The following is a 19,158-nucleotide window of genomic DNA, read 5'->3' as shown; positions in this document are numbered from 1 at the left end:
CATCGACGGTTTCAGGGCTGCAGAAGGTGGATATCGGCATGTTAGTTTGGTATACTAACATCCGATGCTTCTCCCCGCTGTTTTCTTGAGTGGTTTTGATGCAGGCCTCGTGTTAGAACTTTTGCGATTTTCGATCGCGGAGCATGAGAACTCTGACATCTCGGAGTCGTGGTAGAGTTCGTTAAAAGGTTGGGCGCCATGTCGTCTCCGGGGTAATTAATAAACGTATGAAAAACTGATTGCAACTTGGTGCAAGTTTCCATGTTTATTAATCTGTCCAACTATTGCGCAATATGGTGTAATATTGCGTAGTTGGCCGGTACGCTCTTATTGTGGCATGACCTTGAGGAGGTCAATGCCCTTGTGGTTTTATTAAGGTGGTAAATAAAACACATTCTTTCTAAGAAGAAAAAAACTCAGCTTCAGAGTCTTAGAAAGATTCAGAGCCCTTCGAGCAAAGTGCTCTAGGGAGCTACCCTACACGGGTAAAACACACACTGTACACTGTACTGACTTGACTGTCTTGACTGAGAGCGAGATCCGAAAATGTCCCATATTTAAAGATAATTAACTTTTATATGAAACTCTTTCATTTCTCGACCAATTAGATTTAGTTATTTGTTCCAGAAGGAAGGGCGATGAATATCGAAGTGCGTGATTGGTGGCACTTGATGACAAGCATGTCATCAGATGCCACCAATCACGCATCTCGATGTGCATCGCCCTTCCTTCTGGAACAAATAATTAAATTTAATTGGTCGAGAAATGAAAAAGTTTCATATAAAAGTTAATTTATCTTTAAATATGGGACATTTTCGGATCTCAAGTCAGTTGTGACAGTTGTGATAGTCTGTGTCAACACATGGTTTTACCCGTGTAGGGTAGCTCCCTAGAGCACTTTGCTCGAAGGGCTCTGTTTCTTTCTAAGACTCTGAAGCTGAGTTTTTTTCTTCTTAGAAAGAATGTGTTTTATTTCCACCTTTAATAAAACCATAATGGCATTGTCTCTTTAAGATAATGCCACAATAAGAGCGTACCGGCCAACTACGCAATATTACACCATATTGCGCAATAGTTGGACAAATTAATAAACATGGAAACTTGCACCAAGTTGCAATCAGTTTTTCATACGTTTATTAATTACACCGGAGACGACAAGCATATGCTAGGATTTGCACAGATTTGTTATATATTGAACCGGTAGTTGTGATTTGTGACGAACGTATTACTTTTTTCGGAGCTAGATTGAATAGTATACAGGAGAGTGGGTCTCCCTGACGTAGCCCGTTATTTGTTTTAAAAGGTTCAGAGAGTTCCCCCTGGATTCGTACTCTACATTCAACTTTTTTAAGGGTTAGTTTGGTTAGACTTACCAACTGATTTGGTACTCCTAGGTCTATCATTGCTCTAAACAATTCTCTTCTATTTCGTAGAGCTAAGTCGTAGGCTGCCTTGTAGTCTATAAATATGTGATGGGTGTCTAAACCGTAATCCAGTGTTTTCTCTAGAATTTGTCTCAGGGTTTAAATCTGATGATTTCTTTAAACCTAAAGATAATATGTAATGAATAAATAATAGTGAATAGAAAATGAATATAGGGTCAAAAACTCAATATAACTAATTTTTTTATGTATTAATTTGCTTTATTTCGTCACCTAGAAACATATCTTCTATAACTCCATATAAATTACCATTCCGTATTCACGATCTCTGTATTCGTAGCATATTTACGGAATATATACCCCTCAAAGAAAGAACTTATACTGTACTATAAATTTTTTAAAGTATATGACTTATAAAAGATTATAGCAAAATCTTTTGTAGCAAGTCTCTTTGAATTTGGTATCGGACGCAATATTATTAAATCGGACTCAAATTATCGGAACTATCTATTAAGTAGGCAGCATGTAATTAAACCTAATTGTTGGGTGTGTGAGTACTACCCATGATTATTTCTTCTTGAACACAACTAACAACCAATAAGTTACCTACATAATAAAAACCAACAACTGAAATTGTATATCTTGTCAGGATCTAATCAGTGGGTGTAGTTAGGACAATAGTCGTACGCAAAGGAATGAGGTACCGATTTGTTATGCACCAAGATGATCGATAATTCGAAAAAAAATCAAGGATACGGTACATACGCAGACCGTATCATTAATTGTTTCTTAATAACTCATACACACCCACAGCTAAGTGTCTAATAGTGTTGAGTCATTGGCATCTGAACTGAAATGACATATTTTTTAGAAGACGGTATTCTTTTAGATTTCAAGGACTTGCCTAAACAATAGTTCATTTTAATAGAAGGAACGAGTTAAGCCGACAGTTAAAGAATCTTTGTTTTTTAAATACAGACAGATAGGTACAGTCTTTATTCAACTGATTACTCTAATAAAGTATTTTGCAATGATTACTAAATTTGGAATCTGATCTTCCAATTAATAAAAAGATTCTTGTTAATAATTGTGTCTAACAATATCTACTTAAAATATGTAACAATAGCATGTAAAAATATGTAATAAAAAGCAATATCACCAAAGAAAGGTAATATCAGATTTTTCTTCATTTTCATAACAATTAAAACTTATTTTAGTTTGTAGAAATTAATCATAAATGCAACTAAAAAGAAATTAAGCGACAAAACGGACTTACACACGGTTATGTAATGATTTACAGTGCAGTAGATTTACCAACAAACTCAAAAAGCGAAGGAGCAATATTAATAGATAAGCAATGAAGACACAAAGTTAAATGTTACACTTATATCAACGAAAGAATAGTAACTACAAGTCTCAAAATAGGAAGAAGATACCTAACAATAATAAAATGCGTCCGAAGAAGGAAACGAGTAAGAAAAGTGGAAACATGGAGCGCGAGAGGTTATAGATCTATATTGGATTGGGTTATTCTAAATAAAAAATTAAGTACACTAGTACAAGACATAAGAGTACTCCGAGGAAGTGATATAAACTCAAATCATTTCTTAGTTATATCCAATATATTACCAGCGAAGTAAACAAAAAAATGTAGAACCAACCAATATTGCTCGTCCAATTATGTTTTTTGAACTAGTGAGCTATGTCTGGAACGACGCGCTTATTAAGCTCGGTTCAGCAAACTAATAATAAATTTACTTGAGAATTACACTAAGAAGGTAAAATGATAATTGTAAATATCACTACTACGCTCGATGCATAAACAATAATATTAGCCGACAACTGTGTAGAGTTTTTGGAGTGAGAGAAAGTGTGAGAGAGACAGGAGCCAGGGTGATCAGTACCAAGTACCCATTATTCGTACCAGTGTTATGCTATAATGTTCAGCCGATATGTTAAAAGTCCACTTAATATAATATAAGGTTTTAGAAAAACAACTTGGGAAAAACTTAATTCCTTCTAATGTTCAGCCGATATGTTAAAAGTCCACTTAATATAATATAAGGTTTTAGAAAAACAACTTGGGAAAAACTTAATTCCTTCTTGAAAATCTGAATATTCTTTCAAATCGTTTCATCAAACTTGCATAACGACTTATTTACAAAAAAAAATCTCGTCGTCGAATTTTCTTATTATTTGCTGCTGTTTAATATATAAAACGATGGAAAGAGTATATGGAAGAGCTCTTCGACGACGAAAGAGGAAACCCACAAGACTTGTCTTTTGAGGACAGAGAATCAAGTGTAGAAATTACAAAGGAAGAAATACTGTATGCACTAAAGAACACCAAAAACGGAGAAGCCCGGGGCCAGATCAACTGCCTACCGATATCCTTAAAATAATAGAAAATGAGTACATTGATGTCCTCTTAAAGCTTTTTAATAAAATTTATCAATCGGGTGACATACCCAACGAATGGCTGACCTCAACATTCATTTGTCTCCCAAAAAAGAAAAATGCTAGAGAATGCACCGACCACCGTACCATAAGCTTGATGTCTCACACACTTAAATTGTTTTTAAAGATCATTCATAAACGCATTTACAAAACACTTGATATAGATATTGAAAAAACTCAATTTGGATTCCGTAATGGCGTAGGTACCCGTGAAGCTCTATTTGCATTCAACGTACTAATCCAGAGATGCTTGGATGTGAACCAAGATATGTACGTCTGTTTCATAGACTACAACAAAGCTTTCGACAAAGTCCGCCACAAAGAGCTAATGGACATCCTCAAAGCAAAACAACTACAACATAATGACCTTCGAATTATAACAAATCTATATTATAAACAGCAGGCACACGTACGCATTAATGAACACACATCAGAAGAGTTCGCAATTAAAAGAGGAGTGTGTATTGTCACCACTACTATTCAATGCATACTCTGAAGAAATTATGAAAAGAACTCTTGAGGGAGAAACAGCAGGAATCAAGGTCAATGGAATACCAATTAACAACATTAGATATGCGGACGATACTATCATAATAACAAACAACCTCCAAGACCTCCAAAAGTTAATGAACAAGACAGTTGAGTATGGAGAAGAATATGGATTATCAATAAACACCAAGAAAACCAAATTTATGAGGAATCAAAAACCGGTAGTTAACGGTACTGCTTTAGAACAAGTTGAAAACTACCACTATCTTGGCACAATAATTAATCACACAAACGATTACTCCAAAGAAATCAAAGTTCGAATAGAGAAAGCACGTACAAACTTCAATAAAATGAGACAGGTACTTTGTGCAAGAGAACTAAAATTGGACTTGAGAGTAGGCTGGCAAGGTGTTATATTTTCTCGACTCTGCTTTATGGGATAGAAGCATGGACACTTAACGCGTCGACTGCTAGAAAATTGGAAGCATTTGAAATGTGGGTGTATAGAAGAATCCTGAATATATCATGGACCGAGCATGTAACAAACAACGAAGTCATGAGAAGAATCAACAAAAGAACGGAAGTATTGGAAACCGTCAAGACACGAAAGCTGCAATACCTGGGGCATGTTATGCGTAATGAGAGATACAACCTACTTCAATTGATTATACAAGGGAAAATCCAGGGCAAGAGAAGTGTAGGAAGAAGAAGAATCTCATGGTTGCGTAACTTGAAGGAATGGTACGGATGCACATCAATTGAACTATTCAGAGCAGCAGCATCTAAGATCAGAATAGCCATGATGATTGCCAACCTCCGTCGCGGAGATGGCACGTGAAGAAGAAGAAGAATATATAAAAAGTAGCGTCACTGAACAAAAATTAAATACAATTTCTTCTTCCTTAAAATTTTATAACTATTATTTTTCTTATTCGTACTGTTTATCTATAGTTCGTCTAGAAAGTATCCGGAAAAAAGAAAGCAGAATTATAATTTTACGGTATTTATTTCTATCGCTTGAAATATAAAATTTCAACAAATAATTCATCTCATTTACTTATACACCCTCCATTTAAATCTAAATACTTAACTAAACGTCCAGGTACACCCGAAACTAAGTCAATTCCATAATTTTCGGTAATGGTATTTCAGGCCTGTAAAACTGACCGAATCAAACTTTCTATTTTTCGTGGCGCTGCTCATTTCACTTAAATCTTCATCAGTCCCCATATGTTTTCAATGGGGCTAAGATCTGGAGGTGCTGCTGGTCACGGAATTGTTGCCAATTTGTGTTCTTGCATCCAAGCTTGAGTATAACCAGAAGTATGGCATCTTTCATTATCTTGCTGAAAACGCCACCCCTCTGGATATAAAACATGAGCCGTTTCAAGAAGAAAACCATTAAGGATGTCACAATATTTCGCACTATCAACAGTACCATTAACTATACAGAGATGTAGCACCACGCTGTGATATTGCTCCCCAAACCATTATTTTAGTGGGAAATTTGGAAATTTGAACGGTAACATTGTGATGGGTAGCTCTTTCGGGGCAACAGACTCAGTAAAACACAGGTTTGAAATAAAAATAAATCTATTAAGTATATATATACAATAAATAAAAACTAAAAAAAGGAATTCTACGTTGTATACTTATAAAACAAAAATAAAATGAATTCTACGTTTCCGTCTGGGTCCCGCGATGAATGAATCCCCCCGCAAACGTCTATAAAAGAAAAGAAATTAATTAGTACTACTAATATACTCGCTTTCGCTTCAATTCAGCGAAAGCTCCGAATATGCTCGTAAACAAAATATTTAGCTGTGCAGACCCACGGCAATGTTCAATACACAATGCCGACGGGTTCCGCTTGGCTAAGGACAGAGTATGATCCTCAATACGGAAATCTCTGTCCCGGTTGGTTCTGTGCAGATCCACGGTAATGCTCAATACGCAATACCGATGGGTTCCGCTTGGTTAGGGACAGAGTATGATCCTCAATACGGAACTATCTCTGTCCAGAATGGCCCGCTGGTTCACTACACCGGCGAGTCAGGGAGCCTAGAGCGCTAGCTACAAGACTGTCTAATTCCGCTATTCACACGCCTTAAATAGCCGTTTGAATCCCACTACGCCTTCACGTTGTAGAAGTGGATGCGCAAATATTGACACTCCCACGGTTCGAACTGTTAAACGATCATAGCATCGTTACACCCCCTTCTCTTTGAAAAAAAAAAAAAAGTAACATACCTTTTTTTTGTGTAGATGGTGTCTACAGCTTCGTGATGCCATCTATCCCTCTCGGTATCTTTATTACAATCTTCCTCCCATTGTTACAGCATATCCTGTATCTTTTGGTCCCCCTCTCGATTAGGTGTTTTGGGACGATCTCTATAAGATCGGCGTGTTTCCCGGGTTCCGGTTCTCCTGGAGTGGACGCGGATTGGGCTTCTTGTCCCGTGTTAGTATCAGGTACGCTCTTCTTCCTCGGTGGGGTTGGTGGTGTCCCAAAAAGTTCGTGGAACTTCTTTATGATCCTCTCCGCGTCTTTTCCTGGTGTCACGGGTAGTTCGGGTCTCTCTGGCGTTCCCAGAGGGGTCATCTCTTCCGGTATCTCTAATATGTCTTCCATGTTTGATGTTGATGAACTGAATTCTGCTTGCTAGCATTGCCACTTAAATACCGTTTGGTTGTGGTGGGGATTGGATTTCTGTAGTAACATTTCCCCCCTCCCATGGTTTTAAATCTTTTACATGCGCCGTCATCTGCTTGCGGCTACTACTATCGGCCAATTTCAGTTTTACTATTACTGGTGATATTACTGACGTTACTATGTATGGTCCTGAGTACTTCGGCGCTAGTTTGCTGGTGAAAGCTGCACTAGCTGATGATAGATGGTGTTCCTTTTTCATGACTCGATCTCCTGGATGTGGCTGCCAGTCTCTTCGTCTTAGATCGTAATGTTTCTTTTGGTCCTCGAAAGCGTGTTCCATGTGCACTTTCGCTAGTTCTCTTAACGCTTCTAACTTGTTTAAGTTTTCTGCATACCCCTGTATATCTTGTCCATTTGTTGCCTCTGTTATGTCTAATTCCCTTCCGAAATTAAGAAGCGCTGGTGAAAATCCTGTTGAATCGTGTCTTGACGAATTTATGGCGTAGCAGAATTCTGGTATGAATTTGTCCCAGTCTTTATGGTTATCCTCCACGTAAGTAGCTATCATCGTTTTCAGTACTTTGTTCATTCGTTCTACTGGATTGCATTGAGGTGAGTACGGCGGTGTTAGAATGTGATTTATGTTATAGGATTTTAGGAACGCCTTAAAACTTCCGCTTGTGAACTGCGCGCCGTTGTCCGAGATGATTTTCTTCGGAATACCGAATTGCATGACTACCTTTGATCGTAGAGTGTCGATGATTGAGTTCGTAGATGCTGCTCTTATTGGCTGAGCGACGACCCATTTGGTAAACCGGTCTTGCACGACTATTAAGAAAATGTTTCCTTTTGCAGATCTTGGGAATGGTCCCATTAAATCAACTGAGACAGTATGCCAAGGCTTTTCTACAGTGGACGGTTGCATTTTCCCGGCTGGTTGCATTTGAGACGGTTTATATTGGAGGCACTTCGTACAGGCTCTAACGTAGTCTGCAATTTGTTTAAACATCTTAGGCCAATAGTACTTTTGCGCTATTCGGCAATGCTCCAACCACATGTCCTAAGTATCTGAGTTCTGACTGGCAAAACGTGCATTTCTCGAAGTTCAGCTGTAATCTGGCTTCTTTCAGTCTTCGGAAAACTTCATGTAGGTGATTTAAATGCTCTTGGAGCGTTTTAGATATTACTACGATATCATCCAAGTAGGCAAACGCGAATTCCATATCGGGAGGTATTACCTTATCCAGTAGGCGTTGGAAAGTGGCTCCTGCGGAATGCAGTCCGAATGGGGTGGTTCTGAACTGAAAATGGCCTTTTCCGGGTACGCTGAATGCTGTCACTGGGCGGCTTGTTTCTTCTAGGGGTATTTGAAAATATCCCTGTTTCAAATCGAGGGTCGATATAAAATTTGCTTCCTTAAGTCTATCCAGAATTTCCGATATTCTGGGTAACGGATATGCGTCCTTATCTGATAGTTCGTTGACTTTTCTAAAGTCAATGCAAAATCTGTACGAGTTATCCTTTTTCCTAACTAGTACAACCGGTGAACTCCAACCACTTGTGGAGGGTTCGATGGTTCCTTCTTTTAACATCTTGTCCACTTCTTGGTTGATGATCTGTAGCATTGCGGGATTGTGCCGCCTATAAGGCTGCTTGACTGGATCGCACTTTTTCTTCAATTTTATTTCGTGTCTTATTAAGTTGGTGGGTCCTGTTATGTTCTCAAACTCCCTTAGTTCTTTTCTTAGGAACCTTTCTAACTCCGTATTTTGAGTGGAGTCTTTTAAAGTGTTACAAGTCTCTTCTTGATGTTGTATGTATTGTTTGGTCGTATGTTTATCGAATTTAAGTTCGATAGAATGGTTCCTAAGGAATTCCACTCCTATTAATGCATCTTCCGTCAACCCCGGCATTACTATGAATGTTTGTCGGGTTTGTAACTTATCGATCTCGCATTCAATTGTCAACTTCTGGTTAAGCTCAATTGACGCTCCATTTGCTAGTCTTGTTCTCCCGCTGTAGCTATCTAGAGAGTCCTTGTATATCTGAGCTATTCTATCCCCGACGTAATTTTTAGTAGTTCCTGTGTCGATGAGCGCTCTGTATGTTCTTTGCCCTATTTTTAGTGATGCGAACAGTCGAATGTCATTGCTTGCTGGCTGTGTAACGGCGAAAACGAATGGAGTCGAATCTTGTTTTACAGACTGGGACGACTCCTTGTTTCTCCAGTCTGTAATTCGTTTCCCTGACGCCTGAAACAGCAGTCGCTGCTGTAAACTCCTTCTCTGCCGCAACGCGAACAAAACTTTTTCCATGGGTTTTTGCAGTTTTTACGGCTGTGACCTGGCATCTTGCATCTAAAGCATGCCGTTTTCGCATCGTACTCTGCTTGGTCCGTGCGTCTCCAGTTTCCACGGCAAATCTGATTTGCTCGGGTCTTTTCGTCTTCTAGAGCTTCGTATTCTTGGGCTAAATCCTGTAATTCGGCTAAGTTTCCGAAATCCCGGCGGCGAGCATAAAGCTTATATTCTGGTAACAAATTTTTGTATATCCTTTCGAGTTCTTGGTTTTTAGAAAAAGATCCTTCTCGTCTGATTAATGTTTGAATCTCCGTGATATATCTATCTACTGGTTCGTTCTGTCTCTGTTTTCTGTTTCGGATTTCCTCTTCTAGTTGTAGCAAATATCCCCTGGGATAGAAAGCTTTTTTAAAATCTTCGCTGAAATCTGTCCATGACTTCCAATTTTTGTTATTGTTTCTGTACCATAACAAAGCGTGATCTCCTAATAATTCTGGTAATGCTCTTAGTAGATCTTGTTTATCGATCTCGTTGGCCAAGCTTAATTCGTCTATCCTCTCTAAGAATTCTATTGCATCCGAATGTTTCTTGTCGAAGTGTGTGTTCCACTTTCGTACTTGATTTAGCAATTCTGGTTGCCCCATTTGTTTCGTTATTGTTAATTCCTGTAATTGTCTTCGGATGCCCGAAATTTCCTGGGTCAGTGTGTCGGATTCTGTTCCCTTGGACGTTTTCTCTTTTGGGATTGTTCCTGTAGCTTCCTCGCGATTTTTAAAATAGGTTCTGAGTCGTGCTCTCAATTCGTCGACGGTTCCCTTGGGATCTAAGCCGCATTTTTCGGCCTCGCTCTGCAATTCCTCTTTGCAAAGTCGATTTATCCACGACGTACCTGTTACTGAGTCTGTGTCTTTATCTGTCGGCATGTTATTAATTTTTGCTCGGGCGCCAGTTTGTGATGGGTAGCTCTTTCGGGGCAACAGACTCAGTAAAACACAGGTTTGAAATAAAAATAAATCTATTAAGTATATATATACAATAAATAAAAACTAAAAAAAAAAAGGAATTCTACGTTGTATACTTATAAAACAAAAATAAAATGAATTCTACGTTTCCGTCTGGGTCCCGCGATGAATGAATCCCCCCGCAAACGTCTATAAAAGAAAAGAAATTAATTAGTACTACTAATATACTCGCTTTCGCTTCAATTCAGCGAAAGCTCCGAATATGCTCGTAAACAAAATATTTAGCTGTGCAGACCCACGGCAATGTTCAATACACAATGCCGACGGGTTCCGCTTGGCTAAGGACAGAGTATGATCCTCAATACGAAAATCTCTGTCCCGGTTGGTTCTGTGCAGATCCACGGTAATGCTCAATACGCAATACCGATGGGTTCCGCTTGGTTAGGGACAGAGTATGATCCTCAATACGGAACTATCTCTGTCCAGAATGGCCCGCTGGTTCACTACACCGGCGAGTCAGGGAGCCTAGAGCGCTAGCTACAAGACTGTCTAATTCCGCTATTCACACGCCTTAAATAGCCGTTTGAATCCCACTACGCCTTCACGTTGTAGAAGTGGATGCGCAAATATTGACACTCCCACGGTTCGAACTGTTAAACGATCATAGCATCGTTACAACATTTTCTCTTGATAGGACTTTTAGATAATTTGCACCAAGCTGACATTATTTCACAAATCTTAAGTCTGTTTACAAACAACAATATTTGACAGATGGTGTTGTCATGCGATTTTGTCCATAACCTACTATTGGCACAACCTACTTGATGCATTACGTTTGTCTTAAAATGTTACCAAAAGGAAATCTAATAAAATCAGGAAAAATATAAAATTACGGATACTTTCTAGACGGACTATAATACTTATTTCCCAATGTTAATAAATTCGAAATACTTGCAACTGGTAATCGGCCTTACAAAGTTTGAGGTATGAGAGGATCCAGTTTTACATTTTTATATTCAGTACAATAAATTAATTACACAATGAAAAGTTGTACAAATCTCGATTTGTAAGCAACTGTTAAACCAACTGAGTATAAGACATTAAGAAATATGAACGTATCTTTTGATTATAAAATTGCAAATGAAGTTTGCAACGGTAAATAATGAAGAATTGCTAAAGAGACAAATATATTATTGTAGTTTTATGAACTCAGTACATGTACTATTGATAGAAATAACTGTTTCCACATTTTCTTTAAATTGACTTTCGCAAACATTTTTCTCATGCTTTTTACACCAGTAAATTGTACCGGCAAAAACCAATTCTAAAATACTTCTATAAATCACAAACGATGAAAGAAAACCGCATAACATGAATTTCATAAAACCCCCAGTCTGCAGAATAGAGTGAGTAAGAATGTCTCCACATTTATTCCGCTTTTTCTTCGGTGTAGCATGTTGTAAATGGCGTGAACGTAATACCATATTACGCAAAAAAATCGCTATAAATTATATAACAAGCATAATTTATTTTTAGTTGACCTAAATGTGACAAATGTTCACGAGGATTTCCGGAATAACGGGGCATTTTTTCGAATTTTCGTGTTCAGCATGTGTTTCAACATTATTTGAAATGTGATATCGCTTAATGCTTTAAAATATGATGTGCCATTAGTCAAACACAGTTTTATGCTGCAAAATGTATTTTTTAAATAATTACGCCATATTTCTAACTGATCTTTGAAAATCAATCTTGAAATATATAGAAATGTTTCTTCTACTTTGAGTTCTCAAAAAAAAAATTCGAAATAGTTGTCTGCATTGAGGGCCAATAAAATTTTTGTTTTAAGTGTTTGTACGTTTCAATTATTCCATTGTGGTTTTCTACGTGATATTTCTGTATACACTGTATTTGTTGATTTTCTTCTTCTATGTCCTGAAGTAGTATATTGCAAAATATTGCTTTGACTGTGGAATTTATTTTTTCTTTACAATAGTTACAGATAAAAGGTCTAAATTCGTGAGGGATTGTCATTGCAAATTTTTGGTTTAGTCTAAGGATATTTTGGAAGGAATTTGATATTTCTGTTTTCCAATTATTTGTCATAGTGACAGTGTAACGGTGTTTGTTAAAAATTCTTTTGTATTTTATTTCAAAATTATTTGACTCTGGTTTGAAAATAATTTGGTTTGAGGATAAATTAATTGGTTCAGGTGAAATCTCTATTCCTGTGATAAGGTTCTTAACTGATGTATGTTGTGTGTTAGTACTGTTTTGTAAGTTGTCAAATTCGGTAAGGAAATCGTCAATGTCGAAATTGTCTGGTGGTTCAGCACATTCGGAACTAGAGCTAAGGGCGTTTATTTGGACTCGGCTAAGAGCATGAGCAACTTGATTCTCTTTTCCTTTTTTATAATTGACTTCAAAATCATATTCTTCTAGTTTAAGTCTCCATCTATCTAATCTAGAAGTGGGGTCTTTAATTTTGTAGATCCATACGAGAGGATTGTGATCTGTTTCTACAGTGAATTTTTGCCTGTATAGATACATACGGAAGTGTTTACAAGAATCTAGTATGGCTAAAAGTTCTTTTCGATGGTAGAGTAGTTTTGTTCTGCGGAATTAAGAGTTTGAGAATAGTAGACAATAGGGTAATTGTCTTGAGATAATACTGATCCTATAGCTATATTAGAGGCGTCTGTAGTCAGAACAAAAGGCTGTTCGAAGTCTGGATATTGTAGAACTGGGGAATTAGTTAACAAATGTTTGCATTTTGCAAAACATTTCAAATTATTTGGATTAGTAGGGTCAATAGTTGCTCCTTTTCGAGTACATTTTGAAAATGGGGACGTTATTTTTGCAAAATTGGGTATGAATCTTCAGTAGTAACAGATTAATCCAAGAAATGATTTAATTTCTTTTACTGTTTTTGGTAGAGGGTATTTTTGTATATCTTCTACTTTTGCTGGATTAGGTTTGATTCCTTCGGTTGTCACTACGTGACCTAAGACAGAAACTTTCGTGAGGAACTTGGATTTGTCTAACTGAATTTTTAAATTATTTTTTCTGAAAGTGTCTAAAATAGTTGCAACATGAACTAAGTGTTTTGCAGTGACTAAAAGTGCTAGTTCTATAGTTTATATAGAAAGATAGTTCATGGAAGACGATTTTGATAGGAGAACTTTTTTTTGTGAGCAAATGATGGACATGTTGGATAACAATATTATCCAATTAGAAGACGTTATGTTTTCTGATGAGTGTACTTTTTCACTTAACGGTCATGCTAATCGGCAAAATTGCCGCTACCGGGCCACGGAAAATCCTCACTGAATGAGAGAAGAACACACTCAATACCCTCAAAAGGTTAATGTTTGGGCAGGGATTGTAGGAAACAATATCATTGGTCCCTTTTTCATTGAGGGCAACTTGAATGGCAACAATTATTTGGCACTACTTTAAAATGATGTCATTCCAACGTTGGCAAATTTATATCCTGATCCAGGAAACCCTCAAGTTCCAGCGAATACGATATGGTTTTAGCAGGATGGAGCACCACCACATTACCAACTTAATGTCCGGCAGTACCTCGATACAATATTTCCCAATCGGTGGATAGGGAGGCGAGGATCGATTGAATGACCAGCACTAATGACCAGCAGTAATGTTAGACAATTTAAGACAGTTTTATTTGAGATTAGGATGTTGCCAAGACGTTCGCCGTGAACATTTTGAACATCTACTTCATTAACATTCATAGTTCTTTTTCATGTTCTACATTTTATAACGTTTTGCATTATATTTTAGTTTTTGATTGTATTGTAGCGAATTTCGGTAACCACATGATTTTAATTTATTTTATCTTAATTAATCTTAATAAACTTGAAGGCGACAACATTTTTGAATGGAGAATGAAAAGACCTTTCAAACGATATATCACAAGCCTATACTTCCTATTTTAAAAATTGGGGGTTGTACCTGTCATTCATTCTAAGGGGGTTAAAGGTAGGGGTTGCATTTTCACGTTAAAGAATGTCAAGTTATAATTTAAATTTGACGTGTTTCGGAATTTTTTATAAATATGTACACTAACCTAAATAATGAATTTATTCCATTTGGATTTTACAAACTGTATGCAAATGAATTAGACTACTTAAAACAGTTAACTATATCTTGCATGACTGCGTCATTAGATCGCAGACGGCAAACTCTTTTCGGAGACTATCGAGTAACTACAAAAACATATGCTACCCATCCACTAGCCCTACACAAATTAGTACAAGGTTTCCTTAGTAAATGGAGGATGTAAAATTAGCTACTTACCTGCAGTATAACCAGTTTACAATAGCTGGCTTCAAAAAAAGTAAAGATCTATTAAAAATATGATGTATTGGAATATTTTTTAATATTTTTAACGTATCTGGATTGTGTAAAGAAAAAGAAGTAAGCAGATATTACGCATAAATAGGTAGAATTATATATAATTAATAATATCTTATATATAATATATAGCGGGTATATATAGAGGGTAAAGTGTAAAGTTCAGCGGAAAGTAAGAACATTTCTCACAAAGGCGCAAAAACATCATCATCAAGAAAAAATCCGCACCTAGATGAGTAAACCTCTGCCTGGGCGACATCTCAATGAGGTCAACCAAGAATATGTCGACAATACAGCGTCGAACTATTGGTTGACATCAGGAAAGATGTTTCCCGAGACTGAGGGTTTCCTACTTGCCATTCAGGATCAGGTTATTCCAACAAAAAATAACCTGAAATATATTATTAAAGATCCTCAAGTCCAAAATGACAAATGCCGATATGGATGTCAAGCCCAAGAAACCACCCAACATTTTACCGGTGGCTGCCGGGCATTTGTTGGTACTGATTATAAAGAACGCCATAACTCAGTAGGAAAGATTATCCACCAAGAACTAGCTGACAAACTGGGACTTCTCCAAACCTACCATCTTCCTTATTATCAATACCTCCCCGACACAATGTTTGAAAATGACAACTACAAGCTATACTGGGACCTTACTGTGCTCACAGACCAACCAGTGGCGCATAATAGACCGGATCTCATACTAGTTAATAAACTTAATAGAAAAACAACACTTATTGATGTGGCGATACCCAACACCAATAATTTACGTGTTAAATACAATAAAAAGATCGCCAAGTACAGAGATCTAGAAATAGAAATCAGGAGACAATGGAGAATGGAAAGTACCCAGACCACATGTCACGACACACGATTAGTTTATGGTGAGTTATATTTGCTATAAAGTACAATACAATTTTCATAGAACTATTTATTGCTTACTATACATGTTTACAGAACTGAGTGTCGAATGCTACTACTAAAAATACATTAAAAAAACATATAACAGAAGCCCCTAGGGGAGGGGGGTCGTTTCTAAAAACTATAACATTTTAACTTTTGGAAATAACGTACCCTACAAATGTTTTCATATTGTCCTGATCAGAACCATCTACAGACGCAGCGACTGCGACAATAATAGCGGATTTGTCGGGTACCTACTTTCTAAACGGAGGGTTTAATCTACAAACTTTCACCAGGAATATGTAAAACTGACAAACATTTTAATATTTTAATTGATTTCTGGAAGCTAATTTACCCAAACTTTAAGAATTACCGATATGAATCTAAAATAATAAAATAAAATCGACAATAACATGAAGTGAATTATAATGAGATGGAACAGTACCTATTATTCTTTCTACTACTGGTGTTATTCCCAAAAACCTCCTAGAGAACATGAAACAGCAAGGTCTAAATGAACATCTCTATAAGGCCATACAGAAAGCTGTACTCCTCGCGACGTCCAGATATGTACGAAAATTTTACAACGAAATAATATTAATTAATCTGCCATTAAAATGATTTCTTACACCACACTTTTCTAATGTCCCAACATCTATATCATCCAATATTTTATAATTAATTATCCCTAAGTCCAAAAATATAACTACACCTCTAAAATTCCCACTTAGACGATCTTTTCTAATAATATTTTTTTTTTTTTTTTTTTTATTAAGAAGATATATTGCCGCATCCACCAAAAGGTTATTAGCGGCATTACACAGTAAACAAAACTTTAAATCTGATACAAGACATTAATTGACCTTAGGTAATTTAATAAGTTTTTTACGTGGCAGTTTTCTCCTAATAAATCTGGTAGAGTATTTGGTATATTGTTTATGGAACGTTCTCTATGGTATTTTGGACACTCGATTAACAAATGGACGACGGTAAGAGGCGTAACACATAGGTCGCACAGCGGGCGTTCACTGGCCGAAAGTAAATACGAGTGTGTTATCTTAGTGTGTCCTATACGTAGGCGCGTTAGAACCGTTTGAATAAACCGTGTGCTAGCACTAGTTTTCCACTGTCGTGTATCTGGTTTTAGCGATCTTAGTTTAGATTGCGATAGAAACCATTCGCGCTGCCACTGACCCATCACTTTTTGTTTAAAAAACGATTTCAGATCTTTACACACACTCTCACGCACTAATTCAGATTCCGCACTTGTTGCTGCATCACGAGCACTACTGTCTGCCTCTTCATTGCCGATAATTCCTATATGCGATGGGATCCATATAAATTTAGGAGTTATGTGGTTCTCTTGGGCGATTTGTAGCTCAGTTTTTATTAGTTGCTCCAATGGCTGTTTAGGATACAGATGCTGTATTGCAAGAAGAGAGCTGAGCGAGTCAGTGAGAAACAGAGGTTTTGGAATTCTTGAGAGGTTTGCATGTTTTAGGGCACGGTACAAAGCAAACAGTTCAGCGGTGAAAACACTTGAGCTAGGCGGTAGCTTAAATTTGAAAGTAGACGATGGAGTAACAAAAGCACAACCAATGCCATCAGTGGATTTAGATGCATCGGTAAATATGTTTGTGCAGTTAAGTTAGTCTCGTTCAAGAATCTCATTTAGTTTGTTTTTGATTATTATGTTGTTATTGCATTTTTTGGGCAACTCTATTAAAGAGGTGTTGCAATTTGGGATGCTTATCAGCCATGGAGTCGGATGTTGGATGTTACAGTGAAATACATCTGGGATTGTTGTGTCAAAATTATTTAGAATTGATCTTACTCGTGTGTAATAAGGTTTTCCAGTACGAGGTTTATTAAAGAGAAAGTCAAGATTGTTTTTAGAAAAAGTATTTTCGAAGAGTGGATGATCCTTATTAGCAGCTACAGAAGAAGCATGTAAAAGTGTTAAAAGTGCCCGCCTATACTGCAATGATGGTTCTCCAGTTTCGGAATGTAAGCTTTCTATGGGTGAAGTGTGAAAAGCTCCGAGAACGATCCGAAGTGCGGCATTGTGGATTGTATCTAATGGTTTTAGGGTACTCTTGGTTGCGGAGGCATAAACAATTGAACCTTAATCGAGCTTGGATCTAATTAGTGTTTTATACAGAAGGAGTAGTGTAGAGAAGTCGGAACCCCAGAAACGATTCGATACGGTTTTAAGCAAATTGAGTCTTTTGTTGCATGTTAGCGCCAAATGTTGTATGTGCTTTTTCCAGGAAAGTTTTTGATCCAGCCACATACCAAGGAATTTTACGGAGTTTTGGAAGGGAATTATGCTGTTGTGAAGATAAAGGACTGGTGTAATGCATGATTTTTTCGTAAACACCATACCAGTTGTCTTTGTAACGGAGAATTCGAAGCCTGTACTAGCTGTCCATTCATCTAGTTGGGTTAAAAATGTCTGTACTATTCTGCACATAGATTCTTTTTGTGCTCCTTTAATGTATACCACTAAATCGTCGGCATAGAGGCGAGCTTTGAGAGGTTTCTGTAATTTGTTTAATATGTTGTTTATGGCAACTAGGAATAGGGTAGGACTAAGTACTGAGCCTTGTGGGGTACCGTTTTCTGCAGTATAAAAATCAGAATAAACGTTATTAACTCTTACTTGGAAAGAAAAGTCTTTTAACAAATTTTCGATATAGGCTAAGCAGTGTCCTCTAATATTGGATGCGTGCAATTTTTTAATGATGTTGAATCTCCAACACGTATTGAAGGCTTTCTTTATATCGAAGAAAATAGCTATGCACATTTGATTCATTGCTAACGCTTCTTGGACATCACTTTGTAAGTCTACGATATTGTCCATTGCTGACCGATTACGTCTGAAGCCGTTTTGCTCTGGTAAGAAGAAATGAGATTTTTCCAGTGTCCACATAAGCCGGGCATTGACTATTTTCTCCAATAATTTAGCCATGGCACATGTTAGAGAGATGGGTCTGTATGATTCTGGATCAAGTCGAGGCTTTCTGGATTTTAAAAAAGGTAAATTTGTGGCTTTTGCCCATATAGACGGATATTGTCGTTGTTGCCAAATTTGATTGAAAATTTGCAGTAGATGTTGTTTTGCTAAGATTGATAAATGCTTGAGGAATACGACAGGAATATTGTCGGGTCCTGGACTTGAGTTTTTCATATCTTGTAAGGAGTTATTTAGTTCTATAATAGTAAGAGGTTGAGATAGGGGGTTTTCGTGGGATTCTTCTAGAGACAAGATGGTGCGTTCTTTCTTTAGCTTGTAGTCCCTAAAATTAATGTCATAGTTTTCGCTAGAGGAATGTTGTTCAAATGTGAAAGCAAGAGTGTTAGCAATGTCTTGTGAAGAAGAGACTGTAGTATTGTTTATTTTAAGAGTGTTAATTGATGAAGAATACTTTAAACCGGAAATTTTCTTTACCCTTTTCCAAACTTCGCTCATTGGAGTAGAACTATTTATTTCTGAGACGTATTTTGACCATGAGGCTTTTTTTGAATTTTTTATGATTAATTGGGCTCTAGTTTTTAATCGTTTGAATTCTATTTTACTTTCTTGGGTTTTGTGCCGTTTAAACCTATTGAAAGCTTTTTTACTTTGCTGT

The sequence above is a fragment of the Diabrotica undecimpunctata genome, chromosome 4, assembly GCF_040954645.1.
Source record: "Diabrotica undecimpunctata isolate CICGRU chromosome 4, icDiaUnde3, whole genome shotgun sequence".
NCBI classification, from domain to species: Eukaryota; Metazoa; Arthropoda; class Insecta; order Coleoptera; family Chrysomelidae; genus Diabrotica; species Diabrotica undecimpunctata.
The sequence above is the reverse complement of the archived record's forward strand: the minus strand, read 5'-3'. Positions refer to the sequence as shown.